Source organism: Electrona antarctica (genome assembly GCF_951216825.1).
Source record: "Electrona antarctica genome assembly, chromosome: 9".
Lineage (NCBI taxonomy): Eukaryota > Metazoa > Chordata > Actinopteri > Myctophiformes > Myctophidae > Electrona > Electrona antarctica.
In genome coordinates, this window is record NC_136790.1 from 13633012 (window position 1) to 13645250 (window position 12239).

Here is a 12239-nt window from a genome sequence, read left to right on the forward strand (position 1 = left end):
TGAAACTCCAGAGGGGACTGTTCCAGAGGAAATGGTTCCAGATGAAACTCCAGAGGAAATTGTTCTAGAGGAACTTATTCCAATCGTTCCCACAGAAACATCAGAGGAAACTATTCTAGGGGAACTTGACCCAATGTTTCCTGTAGAAACCTCAGAGGAAGACGCTCCAGAGGAAACTGTTCTAGAAGCGTCAGAGGAAGACGCTCCAGAGGAAACTGTTCTAGAAGCGTCAGAGGAAGACGCTCCAGAGGAAACTGTTCTAGAAGCGTCAGAGGAAGACGCTCCAGAGGAAACTGTTCTAGAAGCGTCAGAGGAAGACGCTCCAGAGGAAACTGTTCTAGAAGCGTCAGAGGAAGACGCTCCAGAGGAAACTGTTCTAGAAGCGTCAGAGGAAGACGCTCCAGAGGGAACTGTTCTAGAAGCGTCAGAGGAAAACGCTCCAGAGGAAACTGTTCCACCTGAACAGCCTATTGTGATTGTTTCTTTTGGAACTGCAGAAGAAGAACCAGAGGAACCTGCTCAAAATGTAACAGGTTCCGAGGAATCCATCCCAACTGTTCCCATAGAAATTGTAGAAGAGGAAGCAGGGACTGTAGAAGAGGACATATTTGTAGAACAACCAGACTCTGAAGAATCTCCCCTTCTCGTGGAAACCGCTGAGGAGGAACCAGTTCCAGAAGAACCTATTGTGATTGTTCCCCCAGACAGTTCAGAAGAGGAGACTCCAGAGGAAGCTGCAACAGACATAGAAGATGTGTCTGAGCTTGAGGAAACACTAGAAGCGGGGCTCCAAGTGGAACTTACTTCAATGGAGCCTAGCTTAGAGGAAGCTGCAACAGACATAGAAGATGTGTCTGAGCTTGAGGAAACACTAGAAGCAGGGCTCCAAGTGGAACTTACTTCAATGGAGCCTAGCTTAGAGGAAGCTGCAACAGGCATAGAAGATGTGTCTGAGCTTGAGGAAACACTAGAAGCAGGGCTCCAAGTGGAACTTACTTCAATGGAGCCTAGCTTAGAGGAAGCTGCAACAGACATAGAAGATGTGCTTGAGCTTGAGGAAACACTAGAAGCGGGGTTCCAAGTGGAACTTACTTCAATGGAGCCTAGCTTAGAGGAAGCTGCAACAAACATAGAAGATGTGCTTGAGCTTGAGGAAACACTAGAAGCGGGGATCCACATTGAAATTGCTTCAGAGGAGCCACGCTTAGTGAGTGGGTGGCTTAGTGGTGTGGCGTTTCCCTACGCTGCATCCCCAAGGGTTGAAAAGGAGATCCCTGAACCAGAAGACAAGATCCCTGTGATCTTAACCAAACCCCCAGCGATGTCTGTTGTGTGTGTCCAATACATTAAGAGTGAAGGTCCTGCTTCCAACGGAGCTGTTGATGTCAGACAAGGGGAAGAAGAAGAAGGTAAGGGTCTTAAGGATTTATATACATATTTTGTATTGTACTACTATGTCAACTAATTTACTGATTTTAATTGAATTTACTAATTTACAAATCTACCCATATTCAGTAGGAAATGAATTGCCAGGACAAGGGACCTATACTAATGTTCAGCACTGTATGAAGGCATATGTAAAAAGTGTACTGTAAGTTCAGGCAGTGATCTAATTTGATTACACTAATGATAATCAATGTGTCTCAGCTCTCAGCAGGGGGAAGGTGCTCGGCTGTGTATTCTTCGCGTTGGTGGTCTTGTTCGCTATGGCATTTGTTTGGAGCAAAATCCACCTGTCCACAAAAAAGCCTTGATTACAGGTGGGTGGCACCAAATCTATCCTGAATGCATGTATGGTAGTACAGCTTGAGAGGACAAGGCTATCAATAAAAAGTAAATAAATCTTCTTTAATCTTCAGCCTGAACTACTTTTCTTCTCATCTCCCTTAGAACCTTGAAGCAAAGAATATTTGGCAAATGGAGTAAATGTTTGGATATTCTTGGACTACTGCTGGGCCTAGTACAGTATTTATTACAGTAAATGTCCACAAAGAAGAAAGGAAAACTATACTGCTCCAGTTTCTCCAAGGGTTTGAACTGCCAAATAGGGGACCATTGCCCCTAAACCCACCCTAAGGGTGGAAACTGAATGTAAATAAATGACTAGATTATTTAATTGTTGAGTTGAACAATCCTAGATCCTAAATCCATCCTAAAGCATGCTTTGAAATAATGTAAATTTGAACAGTGGATGAAATGATGAAGAATTATATAGTATTATATAGTATATATTTCCTACTTGAGAATGACAACCTGCAATTTTGTTGAATAGATTTACCAAAATATATAGTGGAGTGACCGCATATTGCTTTTGGACGCTGGCATTAGAAATACAGGGTAGTTAAATAATAATGTAAATTAAATATGAAGATAATGCTCAATTTATTTTCTTATTAATGCCTAATTTATTCTCCGTCGTACGACGAATGTTGTGCACAGGAAATAGCAGAACAACAAGCTCTGTTTTTTCGTTGAGTGACACAGTTGTATGACAAAGTATAAATCAGGCTTCATGCTTTAGTTCCTTCTCTAATTCCTTATAATGATGTAAAAACAGCTGTCATAAATTGCATTAAATACATACCTTGTAAAGTGTGATGTGCCCTGATGTCTGTCGATATAATTTTATTCAAGATTTCAGTATTGCCAAATTCTGACATCTTTTTGTGGTCAGATTACTATCAAATTTAACCTTTGATTTGGGGGTCAGCTGTAAATAAATGAATCCAATCCAATCCAACTTTATTTATAGAGCACATTTAAAAACAACAGAGTTGACCAAAGTGCTTTACATAACAAAAGATCCCACCTGTGTGAACTGAGTGGTGTAAGGTCTTATATAGACTGATCAACTGTGGTCTGACGTAATGTCTGACGTAATGAAATCACACCCGGGTGAACTGGGTGACCGTAGCAACCATGCTCATTTTTTGGTACGAACAGACAGACAGACAGACAGACAGACACGTAAACTAACAAAGCCAGTCGTAGGAGTGGTTTACACCACTCAAAAACACAAATAAAAGTGCACAAAATCATCAAAAACATATTATAGAGATACAAATATACAACAGGGTGGAGAAAAACAAAACAAACAATAAAACAAAAGATAAAAATAAAATAAAATAAAATAAATAAAAAATAACTCACTCTGGGGTAAAAGCTTGGGAATAAAAAAAGTGTTTTAAGACGGGATTTAAAAATAGGGATAGAGGGGGACAGTTTTACAAAGAGGGGGAGTTCATTCCACAGTTTAGGGGCAGCTACAGAAAAGGCACGATCTCCCCTAAGTCTCAGTTTTGACTTTGGGACCTCCAGCAGAAGTTTGTTTGCTGATCTCAATGATCTTTCTGGGACATACAATTTTAAAAGATCTGAAATATAAGGAGGTGCTAGCCCATTAAGGGATTTAAAAACAAACAATAAAATCTTAAACTTGATCCTAAAACATACAGGAGGGAGCCAGTGCAGTGAAGCTAAAATGGGGGAAATGTGGTCACGCCTTCTTGTGCCTGTCAGAAGGCGTGCAGCAGCATTTTGCACTAGTTGCAATCTATAAATGCAGCCCTGGCTAGCCCCAACATAAAGTGCATTGCAGTAATCCAGGCGGGTAGTGATAAAAGCATGTATGACTTTTTCAAAATCTAAAAAAGTTAAAAAAGGCTTCACCTTAGATAAAATCCTGAGCTGGAAAAAAGCTGATTTTAAACCTGTTTATCCATTAAAAAGTCACTGTCCATTCTTACACCAAGGTTGGTTACGGTGGGTTTAATATATTGTGCCAGGGGGCCGAGGTCCACTTCGGACATATTTGCAGCAAGACTGGGTTTAAAAATTATAATCTCTGTTTTGCTCTCATTCAAATTTAAAAAATGTAAAGCCATCCAGGCTTTAATGTCATCCAGACATTCCAGGAGTTGGCTTGGAGGGGTGGTACTGTCTCGCTTGATGGGGAGGTAGATTTGGGGGGAGTCAGCATAAAAATGGAAGGACATGCCATGTTTGCGTAAAAATGACCCTAGGGGGAGTAAATAAAGTGCAAAAAGAATGGGCCCAAGGATTGAGCCCTGGGGCACCCCATAGGGGAGGGGGGCAGAAACACCGACTTAGAAACAGTTTAAAATAAACCAATTTCGAAGACGGTGCTACTGACAGGTACAACACAACGCCAGCGCATGCTCATTCCAAAAACAACAGACCAGAACAGACCATGAATCCAAAGAAATGTGGTAAATGATATAATGAGATACATACATGCAGAGGGAGTTTCTGTCTTCTGGTTTAAAGGGGAATTTATCAAAAAAGCACTGTTGGTGTGTGTTTTCCATCATCTCACACACATTCCCACACAACTATATTCATCTTACACAAACCCATTAAAAAAGATAGTTGGAATTTGGCATTCTCTTAACGCCATCAAGAGTACCTATACTTATATCAAGTAGTGTTAAGTAAAGTAAAACTCTTTAAAAAAATAATCATATACCGTAAAAATAAAAAATAAAGCCTCACTGCAGAATACATCTGGGAACAAACGTGAATTGCTTCATATTTAATGCAGTGGCTTGGGCGTTATGGGAATTGAATCCATTAGACCCAAATGTCTCCTCAACCACAAACTGTAGTGAAACAAATATGCCACCGCACACTGAACTGTCACTGCAAGTGACTCCTCTCGCTGCTTATGGAATAATAATCAACTTTATTTGTATAGCACCTTTTATAACATGAAATGCAGCTCAATGTGCTTTACAGAGCAATAAAGAAAAATCACACTTGTGTGAAGTGAGGGGCGCTCTTCATCATACATGATTCATCAGCCATCAACACATTCCGGCCAAACACGATTGGCGTTCTCACTTTTCTGTCATTCCGGCCAATCGCAATTAGCGTCTTACATTTTCTGCCCTTTTTATCCTCAATATGTACTTTGCTCAGCCAATGAAATCGTCGCTATGGTGTGATCAGCCAATGAAATCATTGCTAAAATTCACACAAACAGACAAAGCTGGGCATAGGAGGGGCTATAGTGCCCCTCAAAAAAAAGAAAACGCATAAAACAACATTGACATAATTGCAAAATCATAAAACAACATTAAAATAATAGAAAAAAATAGCAAAAAAGGCAGTGAATCCGGCAAAACAGTGAGGACATAACACAGAGACTTAAAAATCAACGAAAAGCAAGAGTGAAGTGAAATATGGATGAAAGTTGGCAAGAACTGGAATATTTATCTGTGGGTATAAATGATCAAAAACACAGGGAAACGGCGACCTTTGATGGTTCAAAGAATGGCCGTGTAGGAACAAGGGTGAGGGCTCTGAGCCGCGTACGAACAAGGGTGAGGGCTCTGAGCCGCGTACGAACAAGGGTGAGAGCCAGCAGCACCTGCTCTGATTTCAGACAATTCCCTCTCCGCACTGTGGTGGAGGGATGATCATTAATCACTGGGGCACTTCCTTGTTGACAGTAATGGTATATCTGTAGGCCTATTTATTAAAGGAAATATATTTCACATGATTAATTAATGCCGGTGTAATTCCCGTCTTCATGCTCTGTGTCTCTCGCCTGTGTGGATGGTCTGAAAATGTGTTGTTGTTACCGATGACATCATGTCATCATCTGTGGTCATTTCAATTTCAAACCTCTTTTTGGGGTCTTCTTTTGAGGTGCGCTAGCCCCTCCTAAATCTTTTGTCCCCACACGACCCATATTTGCCATTGATAATGAAAGGAGAAATTACGTCATATGTGCCTCAAATATGACGTAAATGTGTGGCAAAACAAACATTAAATGCCATTGTAGACGAGCAAATCGGCTAACCAATCACATAAATGCAGTTGTTCATGAGACGATGTATGATGATGTATGATGTATAAGAACGCCCCTCACTTCACACGGGTGTGATTTTTATTGATGCAAGAACATTGGCTTCTATTTCAGCATGCTACTGTAACTTAGCAGAAAGAGAAAGGCTGTTGTTGTTTCCATTGGCTTGGAATCCCCACTGATGATGTCATTGGTATACATGGGTTTCTGAACTGTCCTCATCCCACCTCCTGAGATGCAAAGCGAGTAGTTAGTGCCATTTAATAATGAGCATTAGTTGAATATAATGAAAATGGTTGACGTGCTCCTTTAAGTCTTGATGACGTTAATCAGTGTTGGTTGCTATTTTCTCATTTTGTATTTTGTATTTGTATTTATTTATTCAGCACAGTATAAAAAAACAACACAGTGAACATCTAAATATAAGAAGGGTAAAGTGCTAGGCTGAGGCAAAAAAAAGCCCAAGGGGCTTATACGAGGCCTCTACCATATGTAAATCACAATGAAACATTGTATAAGAGATATAGAATATCCAGAAAACATGATTGCAGTATATAAAACAAGAACAAAATAACAAAACAAAAAAAACAACAATAACATGATTAGAATTCTTGGTTATCTACATGATTAGAAAAAAGAAGAGATGATACAAAAAAATATATATAACTAGAAAAAGTGCCCCTCGGGGCACAGGTCTCCACCAAGCCAGGTCAGGTTGTGGCCTCCTGGTGGCGCTATAATATGCCAATGTGAAAAGGGTGCCATTTCTTCATACGCCTTTGATGGCAATTGGATGATTTGAGGCATTTTGTTCCAAAAATGTGTTTTGCAAAAATCAACCTGTTGGTGGCGCTATAACAGGCCAATGTGAAAAGGGTGGGATATATTCCTCAGACTAGTAAGAAAATGTGTGAAAGATTTCACATAAATTGCTGCGTTCATGATTTGAGTCTTTTGTTCAAAACGGGGCAATCTTGCAAACTGTGAAAGCCAATTATAGCCAATTAGGATGGAATATGAAATATGGGATCCGACTTGAGCACATGACTATAGAGATACTGCATGTGTAACGATTTGTGGACAGAATCTGAAGGAGTAATATCAAAAAATTGCTGTATAGGTGTCTTATCATTTTTGTTACCTGAACATTGTGCAACAATAAAGGCCAGGGTGGTACTATATTATTTATTACCCTGCCTATAGCGATTTGGGCTGGTCCATCCATGTGTGCATGTGTATGATTGTCTCTTAGCAAAATAACCTGAATTGGGATGTCCCGGTTTTCATGGAATAATGGAATAATCAGTAGACTACCCCAAACAGATCATTGCCTTTTCTTTTTCTTTTTTATATATTTTTTATCCCACGATTTTGTAACCCATTTTTCACCCGTGTCAATTATCTAATGTGATCCTGGGCTCTACACACCCTCCGCCAACCTAGTCCCCATATATCGGGGACATGGGGAGAGCAACGGACTTGAACTCATGCTTCCTTCATGCCTGAGTGTCCAAGTTGCTCCTTTACACCTGACAGGGGGGAGTTTCCCTGGACGTAGCACGTGGAAGGAACACGTTATTCCAAACAGTTCCTTTCCCCTCCATCAGGCGCCCCGGCTGGCCAGGGGGAGGCAGTTTAGAGACCAGGATTACTGCATGTTTTTTGTGAGAGTACCTACCCTAGGAGACACAGGGAGAACATAGATCATTGCCTTTTCAACAACTATTTATTTATTCAATTTCTTTGTGATTTGTTTATATTCTTCCAGTAGGCCTATAAGTAGCCTTCCCAAGCCATGTGGCTGTTTCATTAGGATGAGATACAATGTACATCCTGTGTGGACACAATGCTAGTATGTTGGAAGGACTTACTCCCAATCCAAACCTTGATGCTGAGTGCCAAAGCAGGGAGGCATTTGGTTGAGTTGGCTGGGGATTGAATCTCTCTCAGACTCAGGACTCTAATCACAAGGCCATGAAGCTGAGCTGGTATGTATCCTGTGGCACGTATGAACACACACACACACACACACACACACACACACACACACACACACACACACACACACACACACACACACACACACACACACACACACACACACACACACACACACACACACACACACACACACACACACACACACACACACACACACACACACACACACAAATTGCACAGTGTTGTTGTGGACCTCAGAACAAGTATCGGTTTTCTTGTACAGTCTCATGCAGGCAAACCTGCCATATCACCCACACGTAGACACACTAGCTGCCTGCAGTATAACTTAAGCCATAGGCACTTGTACTGCATGCAGTACATAGTTTTGGGAAGACAGACAGGGCACATGTTGTTTCAACTGAATATGTGTAATCTCAACCAAGAGGACTGTTAGAACTGTGCAAACTGTAACAGAAAAACTGACTACAAGCAGGCATGCCATTACGCCTTTTAGAGGTTATGGTCAAATGTTTCAGCTTTGTAGAGCTAATTCAAATATTGAATAAAGAAATATCATATTATAAATCATTCAAATATTGAATATAATTTATATATTATATATATATATATATATATATATATTTTTTTAGCCCAATATAAATGTACTGGTTTACCGCTTATTGTGATACACTTCACTTGACAGTGTGAATAAAATGTATTTTATATCAGATGATCCCTACTGTATGTGTGAACTGTTTAATGACTATGACCAGAGCAGTGTGGCGGCAGTCGCTCAGGAGGTAGATCGGTTCGAACCCCCAATTTATACTGTGTGTGTGTGTGTGTGTGTGTGTGTGTGTGTGTGTGTGTGTGTGTGTGTGTGTGTGTGTGTGTGTGTGTGTGTGTGTTCATACGTGCCACAGGATACATACCAGCTCAGCTTTGGCCTTGTGATTAGAGTCCTGAGTCTGAGAGAGATTCAATCCCCAGCCAACTCAACCAAATGCCTCCCTGCTTTGGCACTCAGCATCAAGGTTTGGATTGGGAGTAAGTCCTTCCAACATACTAGCATTGTGTCACACAGGATGTACGTATCCCCAATTTATACTCCATCGTCAATGGCGTCCCTTCAAGGGAAAATAGCCTTTCTACAAGCTCAAAATGCATCTCAATGTGACGCATTTCGAGCTTGTAGATCGATTTTCAACAGAGGACACCGTTTCACAACTAAGTATAAATCAGGCTTATGTTACCTAGTGCACCTCAAAGCAATGCATGGTGATCAGGGTTTGCTGATGATAGACTGATGGACTGAAGCCTAGAGGTACAGAGGTTGCTGAACCAGGATTCATGTTGCTCCCGATCTTACCCGGAATAGATGCTCAGGAAGCATGTAAAACTGTCTCTCTTGCATCACTGCTGAGACAAGGCCAAACCTGTTTCTAAAGGCAAGACACCACAAATGTTTCAAAGTAGCCTACATGTTGCATTTGATTTAGAAAATAATGTTACTATCCTCAACTAACCTGTTCACAGTGGATATTGATGCAAATGCAAATCCTGTGCTTGGAAGGTCCAGGATTATATAGTTACATATATTGTAGATAAATCATTTGCAGAGTGACTGCTTTAACCTTTTTATTACATTTTGTCCTGTTTTACGTATTGGATAAAAGGCTTTCTTGTACATAGTCCTGATCCATAAGGTGCTTGTTTCACTGGACAAACCATTAACCAAGCTGAGTTTTCTTCTGGCTACCTATAAGAAGACATACTGTAAGAGGAAGGTTCAAGTTTATTTAGTGTCCCCGAAGGGCAAATTGGGTTGCAGCATAGACGTACATTAAACAATGAGACAGTACACATAAACAAACAGTTCACATAGCAGATCATACCAAAGTACAAAGGTGCACATAACCAATAAAGTGCAGGCGTTAAAGTGCTATGCGATAGTCATAAAAGTGCGAGTGCATAGAGGCATTAGGCACGAGACAAATAAAGTAAGTAAAAAAGTATGTAGGTAAGTACGTAAAAGTGCTTATCATAAGTTATCTCCTAGATCTACCCACAGCAGTATTTAGCAGGGCTCGCAAGCGAAGGCCGGATGGGAGAAGGATGTACTCTCCATGTAGAGGAGAAAGCTAGTCTGTGACAAAACCGTATGGTCTGTGAGAGTGCTCTTTACCCGTAATGAAAAGGCTGGAAAGAGTGTAGCACTATTTTCTAGAATACATGTTGCTACTTTGAATCCATTCTGTCTTCTGTGTTGGGAATTCATCTACATAATTCTGCCAGGGACACTGTCTTTTCGTTGTTAAACAAAATTAATCTCAATGACAGTTGCGTGTGTTCTCTAGTTTTAAAGAAGCCTAATAACAACAATATTACTGATAGTATGCCGATATCAGTAAATACGTGATTTGGTTGGAATTTAGTTAGTTCTAAACTTTCAGTTGCTGTCGATTCACAACTTTCTGGTGAAATATGTTACTGATTCCGTTAGTAAAGTTTACTGCCATCTGGTGCAGTTGAGTGGAGAAGAACTCAGTGGGTTGATAAAAGTCCTCATGTGTGGGAGGGCAGTAGACACTGCTGTCATAATGCCTTGGAGTGTCTCTGACAGCTGTCAGCCTGGTGGGAAATGGGAAGGCTACCGGGGGTGGGGCAATGTGCCTAATGTATGCTCCGTCATCACTGGAACACTCCTTTTTTGAGTTGTACAGAATGTAAGGTCCATTTTTACACTGTTATGGACAGTATTGAGCATTAACCCATTCAGGCCTGACGTCGAAATTTAAAAAAAAAAGTTTTCTAAATCATGACAAATTTCGGAAAGATTTGAGGCACATTTTAACGATTTTTCAAAAATAGCAGACCTACAAGTTCATAGCGCGCCACTCGGTGGCGCGCTATGAGCTTGTAGATCTGCTATTTTTCAATAGCTAAATTATAACAATGTTTAAAACACCAAAAGGGGTTCCCGCCCCAAAATGGGTTAATGGTTAATGTGGTTAAACACTAACGTGACATGGATGCGTTCCAGGTCTCAATGGATTAAGCTGCTAAAAGTAATTTGGTGCCACTGGCTAAGCCTTGTCGACAGAAAGTTAGAATATCTGCTGACAAGCCCCAGGGGCTACGGACAGCTAGCCTGGCTTGGCCAGCCTCATAGCGGGGATTCACTGAAGATTCTGAACCCTCGCTATGAGTCTGGCCGCGCCAGGCTAACGGACAGCCACCACTTCCCGCTAACCAGCGTGGCCAGCGGTATGCCACCTCTGCCGATAAGCCCCCAGTGGGGCTTCTGACAGTCAGCACTCCCTACTGTCAAGCATGACCAGTGGAACTCATGCAGGGTCTTCAAGGAACCACCCTCCCACCCAAGAGAATTATGCCTCTCCAGTCTCCCCATGCCCCATGCCCATCCCCAGAGTGTTTGTTGCTGTTAAACTACAGGAGGGTGGCACACTGGCACAGTGAGGGAACTTCCATTCCATCTATCCTCCTCTCCCACTGTACAAAGATTCAGTCTTTGCACCTGGACTGTGAGCTGAATGACACAATGTGCCACGCCATTAACACTGGAGCTTTGGTCACAACAGATTTGGACTGTAATCAGGGAGTGATGCACAGAAGCAAGGCAAAGGGTTTCTCCAAATCACAGTGGCAAATAAAGGACTGCACCATGGGCCGACTTAGGGCAGGCGCATCATTGTGTTGGACCTATAAATGATGGGGAGCACTGCAGTCATAGATATGTAGAAGGCCTTTATTTGGGCTCAGTGACAAATGACACTCCTCCAGCATTGGAGTGGCAAGAGAGCTAACAATATCAATATTTTCACCAGTTGGGCACAGCCTGCACTCTCACCCACATCAGCAGCCAGACAGGATACTGTTACGGAAGCCCATCCAGATGCCCAGAGGGTGACACCGGTTAGAGAAACAATCAGATGTGACAGCACAGACACCCAGCCAGCTGCCAGTACCGACACATCACAGTACAGGGACACTCAGCAACCCTCCAACTGCCAGCTGCCAGTACCGACACATCACAGTACAGGGACACTCAGCTTGCTGCGTGGGAACTCTTTCGGCTGAGCAAGGATGGCCTCTCTCCTGCACAGAGGCATCGGCTACAGCAGTGAATCCCAAACGTTTTAGCCTGTGACCAAATCACCACCGGGGATGCTCGTCCCAAACGTCTTTGTCTACAATGACTGACAAAACCAGTAGCTGCGGAGAGGAAAGCATGGGAGATGACAGGTGCAGTCGGTGCAGTCCAGTTGAACCCTCCAAAAGCCATTGGTCCGCATCCTAGTGAACAAAAAGGACAGGAGTGTTCGAGACTTCGAGTCATGACATAGTGACACCAAATGACCAGAAGCGGTCACAGTTTTGGATCAGTACGCGCAGATACCTCAGCAGATAGATGTTGCGCTAGTTCAGTGTACCTCTAGTCTTAAGT